Source organism: Leptidea sinapis, chromosome 9 (assembly GCF_905404315.1).
Source record: "Leptidea sinapis chromosome 9, ilLepSina1.1, whole genome shotgun sequence".
Taxonomy (NCBI): domain Eukaryota; kingdom Metazoa; phylum Arthropoda; class Insecta; order Lepidoptera; family Pieridae; genus Leptidea; species Leptidea sinapis.
The window spans coordinates 8,626,022-8,635,782 of NC_066273.1; positions in this window are offsets into that span (position 1 = coordinate 8,626,022).

The following is a 9,761-nucleotide window of genomic DNA, read 5'->3' on the forward strand; positions in this document are numbered from 1 at the left end:
AGTTATTTAGTGCAAGTCAGGTTGAAGTACAAAAGTTACAATGGCATATAACAATATTCATTAACAAAATTTAGAAAATTAATTCCAACTATCTTTATCATTCAAATAATCTTTCACATTATAATAGGCCTTGGATGTTAATTTATTTTTTACGATACATTTAATTTTCTTAATAGGTAAGATTTAACTATCATTTGGGAGTTCATTATAAAATATAACACAATCCACATTAAAATATTAAGATATTTAATTTTACGGAGCCTAGTAGATGGAATTGCGAGTTTATGTGGAATTGCGAGTTTATGTTTGTCTCGAGTATTGACATTATGTACATCACTGTTCTTTTTAAATTGGCTAATATGTTCATGAGCGTATAGGAGGTTCTCGTATATGTACTGGCAGTGTAATGTCATAATATTAATTTAACTAAACTTTTCTCTCAATGAACCCCTTGAACGCATTTTATATATTGCTGACAATATAACAGGGCGTAACAACGTATATCGACTTTCGGTTTGCTGCGTAAATATTATTTTGAATACTGAGATCAATTTTCTTCAAATAATTCTGTATCTCGATTGTATTCAAATTAGTTTAGAATAAGCTCTTGTCAGTTGAGGGATTGAATATTTATGCGGTTCATGTATTTTATTCATGTATTTAAAAGTTATTGTGTTACAACTTACAATAAAACAAAACATCATTTTATGTACTTATATTAATTCAAAATTATAATGCAATATAGTAGTAAGTTTAACCAAAAATAATACACAGCCTTACAAACGATCAAACATAAACATAACTGCGGTAATCTATGGAAATATTGTGATTTTTATCAATTTTATTGTATAAGAGCTTATTCAAAACGAACTTTGGTTTTTGAAATATGTAACTTGAGTTAAATGATATAGCTCTTTGTCATTATCTTGATGTAACAAATTTTGAGATAAATAAAATAAACTTTGGTTTCTGTGATTACTTCCTTTCGTGAATATATCAACAATCCGACAATCAGACTTCCTCATCAGGTCATCAATTATTATTAGGATTAGTTTAAGATTTCCGTCAAACATATTATAGAGATCAGGCAGTTATATCTTGAAAGTAATTAACATGGTTGAGATTTTATAAAGGTTGCTATATATCATCAAAGCATCAAGTGATTTAGACAAAATTTGTGTCACTGACATCATTCAAAAATTTTATAAAATTATTTGCGAAAACTGATTATCCACATCCACAGACTCATCAGACATTCTACTACAAAAAAGGTTTCAAATAATATAATGAGACGATTTATTGTTAAACAACCATTTATTGATTATATTTCAATATAATAATTTATAAGTAAACCAAAATACAGTACCTACATCGTAACTTACTCCACAAGTTATGTATCTAATCCTATTCTTTTCAAAAAAATTAATTCAACCTTAAAACTTATATAATATTTTTTTATTTTATGATGACTCCAAGCTAATGTATCAATATAATTTGCTTAGATATACCGTTTGGTATGACAAACTAGATTTATTTATTCGTTGAGTGAAAATATTATGCTTAATGACTTAAATCTATGCATTGAACAATATTCATTCTTATTTTCAAATAGGCATATCTTTTAATTTTCCATTTTCATATACTTACTTAGTTACACTTTTATTAAATTTGAATGTGAATTGTCCAACAACATCTAATGCATGCGTTTACATCTAAGTACTAGGAATTCATTAAATATGTTAACTTTGTTTTCATCTTTATAATTATGGTACCGCACTCTATTTATTGACTTTTGGATAGCAAACAATTTTTTCTGTAATCAGAGGTTTAGAAACGCAAATGTAAATCAAGTTTTATATCCATGTAAAATTTTTATATATCAGTGTACAATAATTTTAATTTATTTCGAAACTTATTTAACTAGTGAAAGTCATTGCATTAGAGTTTTAGAAATATTCAATATATAAAATCCCAAATTAATAGGTTTATTGAAGAACAATTTAGTTTTTCGTAATTGAACTGCAACCAAATTCTCATTTTAAAATAGATAAACTATGGAATTCTATCTTGGCAATTAAATCTTGTACAATTTTACATTTACTCTTTTTTCAATCTTTTCCATTGTTCTTTATACACTGATTTATTCATTAATTTATAAAAATATTTTCGAAATCAGCTGTAGGTAGCTTGTTTATGCATGTTCCTATTTAAATCTATGTAATATTGTAACTATGAGCTTTGTTTGAATTTTAAATTTCTATCAATATTTTGTAATTTCTGTGTGTGCGCGTGTGAAGGGCCCATATTGGCACACCTAAAGTTCTTTACCCGAAATTGTTCTTCCTAACTCTTTGTAATCCGAATGATCATTCTTCCTAAAAATTTTCATCCTAAAGTTTTCATTCATACTATTTGTAGTGCTACCGGCGATGCTCATATCACTGATGTTTCCGAAAATTGTAATTAATAACATCATTAATGTAAATATATTTAAACTCCTACTGTTTTTTATCATAACGCTTTTATCCTTAAACATACTCACCATAATATTTTCACTCATACTCAGAATGAAACATTTACCAAGTGTAATAAAAAATATATGTGGGTAGAAGATTATATTTATAGTTTCAATGATTATTATTTTAGCTTGGTATACCTATAATCTTTTATCTTATTTAGATTTTGTTTTCTGAAATATTACTATAAATAATGGATGTTGCCCGGCCTGCGGCCGGGCTCATATGTATTTATGTTCTAACTTAACCTAACCTACCTTTAGTTTCTAGAAAAGGATATGGTTATAAGATCTAGATTCTGTTTTCTGAAATATAACTATTAATACTAGAGTGAAAAGAAAATACATCGACAAAAATGATAGAATTAAAAATATATTGATTATTTGAAAGCTATAGCCGCTAATATTAAACTTATTTAATTGAAATGTATATATGAAAACATGTATTTAACTACTTGTACCATGGTACTATTATTCTTATATGTCATACCTACATGTTATGTGAAAACAAAGTTAGGCAAAATTTGTGTATATAATATTGATTATTATGAATAAAAAGAAAGCTAAAAAATCATTATTATTTGGAAAATTTAGTCTTAAAGTTTGAAATTGTTCTTCCTTCAAATATTTGACAAGATTGTCTAAACTGAATGAAAAAAAAATTTAATCGAATCAACATATTGTCAGTTGAATTTTACGATTATTTAATTTTATAGTTTTTGTGAATGACTTGTATTTTTCTTACGTTTGTGGAATAATATCAATTACTTTTTCAATAGAATTTAATGCATGAACAACGGAAAAGATATTATTCAAATCATCTTACAAGTAACATCTGTAAAAATAACGTAATGCAATTATATAGTACTTTAAAAATCGTCACAGTTAATGAATCAGCTTTTTGTAGTAGAATAATTTCATATTATAAATAATAATATATATAATAATTCATCTAGATTAACCTAACCTAACCTACCTTTAGTTTCTAGAAAAGGATTTGGTTCTGAAATATCTCTATCAAAAATGGTATGATATCAATATGAGGAATCTCTTCGATTGCTCACAAATTTTTATGTTAATTTTATTCTGCACACTGATTTTTTTCAAGAAATAAAAATATTCCTAATGAATCTTAATTTCAAAAATGTAGTTGCACGGTGTAATGTACGGTGAGGATTTTTTTTTTCTTTTTTAAAATTACTTTTGATTTCTTAAATACTGAGTTTCATCTTACAATAAGTACTCAATAACTAAGTTTGCAAAATCTTTTCAGTATCATTGGAGTCAAAGTTTACGTATAACGACACAAGTATTTTTATGGAAATTAAAAAAATTGTGTGTAAGCATGGTTTTGATGAATGGTTAAATCATGTCCGAATTGGATGGAGGAAAACTTCAAAAGCGTACCTATGTAACAAACGGATATAATAATAATAAAGATATCAAATCATTTTTGATAGAGTTCAAAAACATTTCTGGTGATTCTAATGTTTGTAATTGGTAAGATTTACTTACTTTTAATTTAATATGAAATTATTCTACTACAAAAAGCTGATTCATTAACTGTGACGATTTTTAAAGTACTATATAATTGCATTACGTTATTTTTACAGATGTTACTTGTAAGATGATTTGAATAATATCTTTTCCGTTGTTCATGCATTAAATTCTATTGAAAAAGTAATTGATATTATTCCACAAACGTAAGAAAAATACAAGTCATTCACAAAAACTATAAAATTAAATAATCGTAAAATTCAACTGACAATATGTTGATTCGATTAAATTTTTTTTTCATTCAGTTTAGACAATCTTGTCAAATATTTGAAGGAAGAACAATTTCAAACTTTAAGACTAAATTTTCCAAATAATAATGATTTTTTAGCTTTCTTTTTATTCATAATAATCAATATTATATACACAAATTTTGCCTAACTTTGTTTTCACATAACATGTAGGTATGACATATAAGAATAATAGTACCATGGTACAAGTAGTTAAATACATGTTTTCATATATACATTTCAATTAAATAAGTTTAATATTAGCGGCTATAGCTTTCAAATAATCAATATATTTTTAATTCTATCATTTTTGTCGATGTATTTTCTTTTCACTCTAGTATTAATAGTTATATTTCAGAAAACAGAATCTAGATCTTATAACCATATCCTTTTCTAGAAACTAAAGGTAGGTTAGGTTAAGTTAGAACATAAATACATATGAGCCCGGCCGCAGGCCGGGCAACATCCATTATTTATAGTAATATTTCAGAAAACAAAATCTAAATAAGATAAAAGATTATAGGTATACCAAGCTAAAATAATAATCATTGAAACTATAAATATAATCTTCTACCCACATATATTTTTTATTACACTTGGTAAATGTTTCATTCTGAGTATGAGTGAAAATATTATGGTGAGTATGTTTAAGGATAAAAGCGTTATGATAAAAAACAGTAGGAGTTTAAATATATTTACATTAATGATGTTATTAATTACAATTTTCGGAAACATCAGTGATATGAGCATCGCCGGTAGCACTACAAATAGTATGAATGAAAACTTTAGGATGAAAATTTTTAGGAAGAATGATCATTCGGATTACAAAGAGTTAGGAAGAACAATTTCGGGTAAAGAACTTTAGGTGTGCCAATATGGGCCCTTCACACGCGCACACACAGAAATTACAAAATATTGATAGAAATTTAAAATTCAAACAAAGCTCATAGTTACAATATTACATAGATTTAAATAGGAACATGCATAAACAAGCTACCTACAGCTGATTTCGAAAATATTTTTATAAATTAATGAATAAATCAGTGTATAAAGAACAATGGAAAAGATTGAAAAAAGAGTAAATGTAAAATTGTACAAGATTTAATTGCCAAGATAGAATTCCATAGTTTATCTATTTTAAAATGAGAATTTGGTTGCAGTTCAATTACGAAAAACTAAATTGTTCTTCAATAAACCTATTAATTTGGGATTTTATATATTGAATATTTCTAAAACTCTAATGCAATGACTTTCACTAGTTAAATAAGTTTCGAAATAAATTAAAATTATTGTACACTGATATATAAAAATTTTACATGGATATAAAACTTGATTTACATTTGCGTTTCTAAACCTCTGATTACAGAAAAAATTGTTTGCTATCCAAAAGTCAATAAATAGAGTGCGGTACCATAATTATAAAGATGAAAACAAAGTTAACATATTTAATGAATTCCTAGTACTTAGATGTAAACGCATGCATTAGATGTTGTTGGACAATTCACATTCAAATTTAATAAAAGTGTAACTAAGTAAGTATATGAAAATGGAAAATTAAAAGATATGCCTATTTGAAAATAAGAATGAATATTGTTCAATGCATAGATTTAAGTCATTAAGCATAATATTTTCACTCAACGAATAAATAAATCTAGTTTGTCATACCAAACGGTATATCTAAGCAAATTATATTGATACATTAGCTTGGAGTCATCATAAAATAAAAAAATATTATATAAGTTTTAAGGTTGAATTAATTTTTTTGAAAAGAATAGGATTAGATACATAACTTGTGGAGTAAGTTACGATGTAGGTACTGTATTTTGGTTTACTTATAAATTATTATATTGAAATATAATCAATAAATGGTTGTTTAACAATAAATCGTCTCATTATATTATTTGAAACCTTTTTTGTAGTAGAATGTCTGATGAGTCTGTGGATGTGGATAATCAGTTTTCGCAAATAATTTTATAAAATTTTTGAATGATGTCAGTGACACAAATTTTGTCTAAATCACTTGATGCTTTGATGATATATAGCAACCTTTATAAAATCTCAACCATGTTAATTACTTTCAAGATATAACTGCCTGATCTCTATAATATGTTTGACGGAAATCTTAAACTAATCCTAATAATAATTGATGACCTGATGAGGAAGTCTGATTGTCGGATTGTTGATATATTCACGAAAGGAAGTAATCACAGAAACCAAAGTTTATTTTATTTATCTCAAAATTTGTTACATCAAGATAATGACAAAGAGCTATATCATTTAACTCAAGTTACATATTTCAAAAACCAAAGTTCGTTTTGAATAAGCTCTTATACAATAAAATTGATAAAAATCACAATATTTCCATAGATTACCGCAGTTATGTTTATGTTTGATCGTTTGTAAGGCTGTGTATTATTTTTGGTTAAACTTACTACTATATTGCCTTATAATTTTGAATTAATATAAGTACATAAAATGATGTTTTGTTTTATTGTAAGTTGTAACACAATAACTTTTAAATACATGAATAAAATACATGAACCGCATAAATATTCAATCCCTCAACTGACAAGAGCTTATTCTAAACTAATTTGAATACAATCGAGATACAGAATTATTTGAAGAAAATTGATCTCAGTATTCAAAATAATATTTACGCAGCAAACCGAAAGTCGATATACGTTGTTACGCCCTGTTATATTGTCAGCAATATATAAAATGCGTTCAAGGGGTTCATTGAGAGAAAAGTTTAGTTAAATTAATATTATGACATTACACTGCCAGTACATATACGAGAACCTCCTATACGCTCATGAACATATTAGCCAATTTAAAAAGAACAGTGATGTACATAATGTCAATACTCGAGACAAACATAAACTCGCAATTCCACATAAACTCGCAATTCCATCTACTAGGCTCCGTAAAATTAAATATCTTAATATTTTAATGTGGATTGTGTTATATTTTATAATGAACTCCCAAATGATAGTTAAATCTTACCTATTAAGAAAATTAAATGTATCGTAAAAAATAAATTAACATCCAAGGCCTATTATAATGTGAAAGATTATTTGAATGATAAAGATAGTTGGAATTAATTTTCTAAATTTTGTTAATGAATATTGTTATATGCCATTGTAACTTTTGTACTTCAACCTGACTTGCACTAAATAACTTATAATGTTTTACAGTGAATAAAGATTTTTTTCACTTGACTTGATATAGATATTGAAAATAAGCCAGGCTCTCACTGGGTTGTGTATTGTACACATTGATGAACATGATATGGGACAATACTTCGATTCATATGATCGTCCAGCTTAGGGATTCCAGCCGAGGTTTTTACAAAGCAATTGCAGAATGTATATCTACAATACTACAAGAGTAAAGAATTTATTTGACGCAGAATATTTAGCGAGTACTGTTTAATGTATCTATACTTTGAGTTTAATAAGAAGATTTTGAATGATTTCATCAAATATTTTGAAAATGATACAATCTGCAACGATGTTTTATTATATACTTTATTTTTATAATCTTTTAACATAAATAAGACACACACCACAATACTGTCGTTTTAATCTTAGTAACGAATGTGAGAGGTAATTTACTAATTACATCTATCACATTCATAGAATTCACATTGAGGCGCTCACCAATCATTAGGTTAATTACCACTGATTAGTAATGAGTATGGATCTGTTTAACTTAAAAAGCTAACTTTGAAACTATAAGAGATATCGAAAAACGGATCAGCGCAATCGCTCGGAAATACATCAAAACCCCCAGTTTGACACCAAACTTCTTTTTTTTTTTTTTTAGTAGGCATCACGAACAAGTGAGCCAGAACCGGGGAGGCAGAACCAGCTCATCCCCACTACTACTGTGAGCCAGAACCGGCGAATCCCTACTACTAGTAATACTGTAGGTATTCTTAGAATAAGGATTGATCTCCGCTGAACTCCAACTAGAAACCGCACTACCTAAGAATAATAGCTTTTTTATTACGGCAACTATGGAATCCTTGTGTGCAAGCTGTGTCAAGATCACTCTATGGCATCTTTCAAGTAGTAACATTCGCTTCGAGTTATTTTACGTTGAAATTAATAAAATACAAAATACTTACTGATGATAAATGACCACAGTGTCTTTCTTATTTTTTGTAGTATTATTTTTACAAAGTCTTACTACGCAACCCGTTTAACAGAACATGTGGCACGTAAACGTCACACATTGATCGAGACTGGCTCGAGTACGCCCGCCCACTTGGGCGTAGTATTAGTTACCTACGTGTAGACTACGCCTGCGGTATCTAGTTGGAGCGCAGTGGATACCAATTCTCAATCTAAGACTTCATTAGTTAATCATTCGTTGTATTGCTCAGGATCAATTAGTTGAATGATGATATTTTTTGGAATTTCTTAAATAATTAAGTTTTGTAACTTCCAATAAATTCGAGAGTTGAACAAGACATATCAAAATTTTTACGTCACTCGAACAGTTGGCTCAGTGGAAGTGCGCTCGTACGGAACGCGAGAGGTCGCGGGTTCGAGTCGCATCGTTCATATTTTTTTTTTTCAAATTTTATTTGTGTAATTAATCCCAGAAGTGTAGGTTATCACTTTATAAAAAAATAACAAATCCCTTCTTAGTGCTCACTTACTTCATTTAAGGAGCAGTATAATGAAATTTCTAATTTGTAGCCCCAGCGCACAAAAACTCAGTTTACCAGTAGGGCTTCTTTACACAGAATGCCGGCTAGATTATGGGTACGGCACTTATTTCTGTTGTGAAGTAGTAATGTGTAAGCATTATTCTGTTTCGGTTTGAAGGGCGCCGTAGTTATTAAAATTGCTAGGCAAATGAGACTTAACATCTTATGTCTCAAGGACACGAGCGCAATTGTAGTGCCGCTCAGAATTTTTGGATTTTTCAAGAATACTGAACAGCACTACATTGTAATGGGCAGAGCGTATTAATTACCATTGTCATAAAAAAAACACTCAGAATCAGATCAATTAGTCACTCAGAATGAACTAAATCACTACAAGCAATGACCTGTAAATACCATTGGACAGGCTGTTCCATATGTTTGACAGCTAATTTGAAGCGCCACTCGCGAGCGTCCAGAGAACTAATTTTGACGTATAATACAAATGGCTGCGAAGGAACGTAAAACTCTCTGAAATAATTTTACATTTTGAATTAATTTCGTTCGTTTTTCGTGTTATTTATACTTAATAAAGTACACATTTTTTTTGTAAATAGTTTCCCACTGTCTATCGATGTTTGCTGAGGTTGTCATCACTAGTTTTAGTACCGCAGGCCAACAGCGCCAAAATGGCGAATATCAAACAAGCACAAATGCACCTTGACAGCCGCCAGTCCAGTGGTATATAGTTGAGATCAGTGACTACATGTCACACGATGCGTCAATAAATCAAAACTCATATAATGTA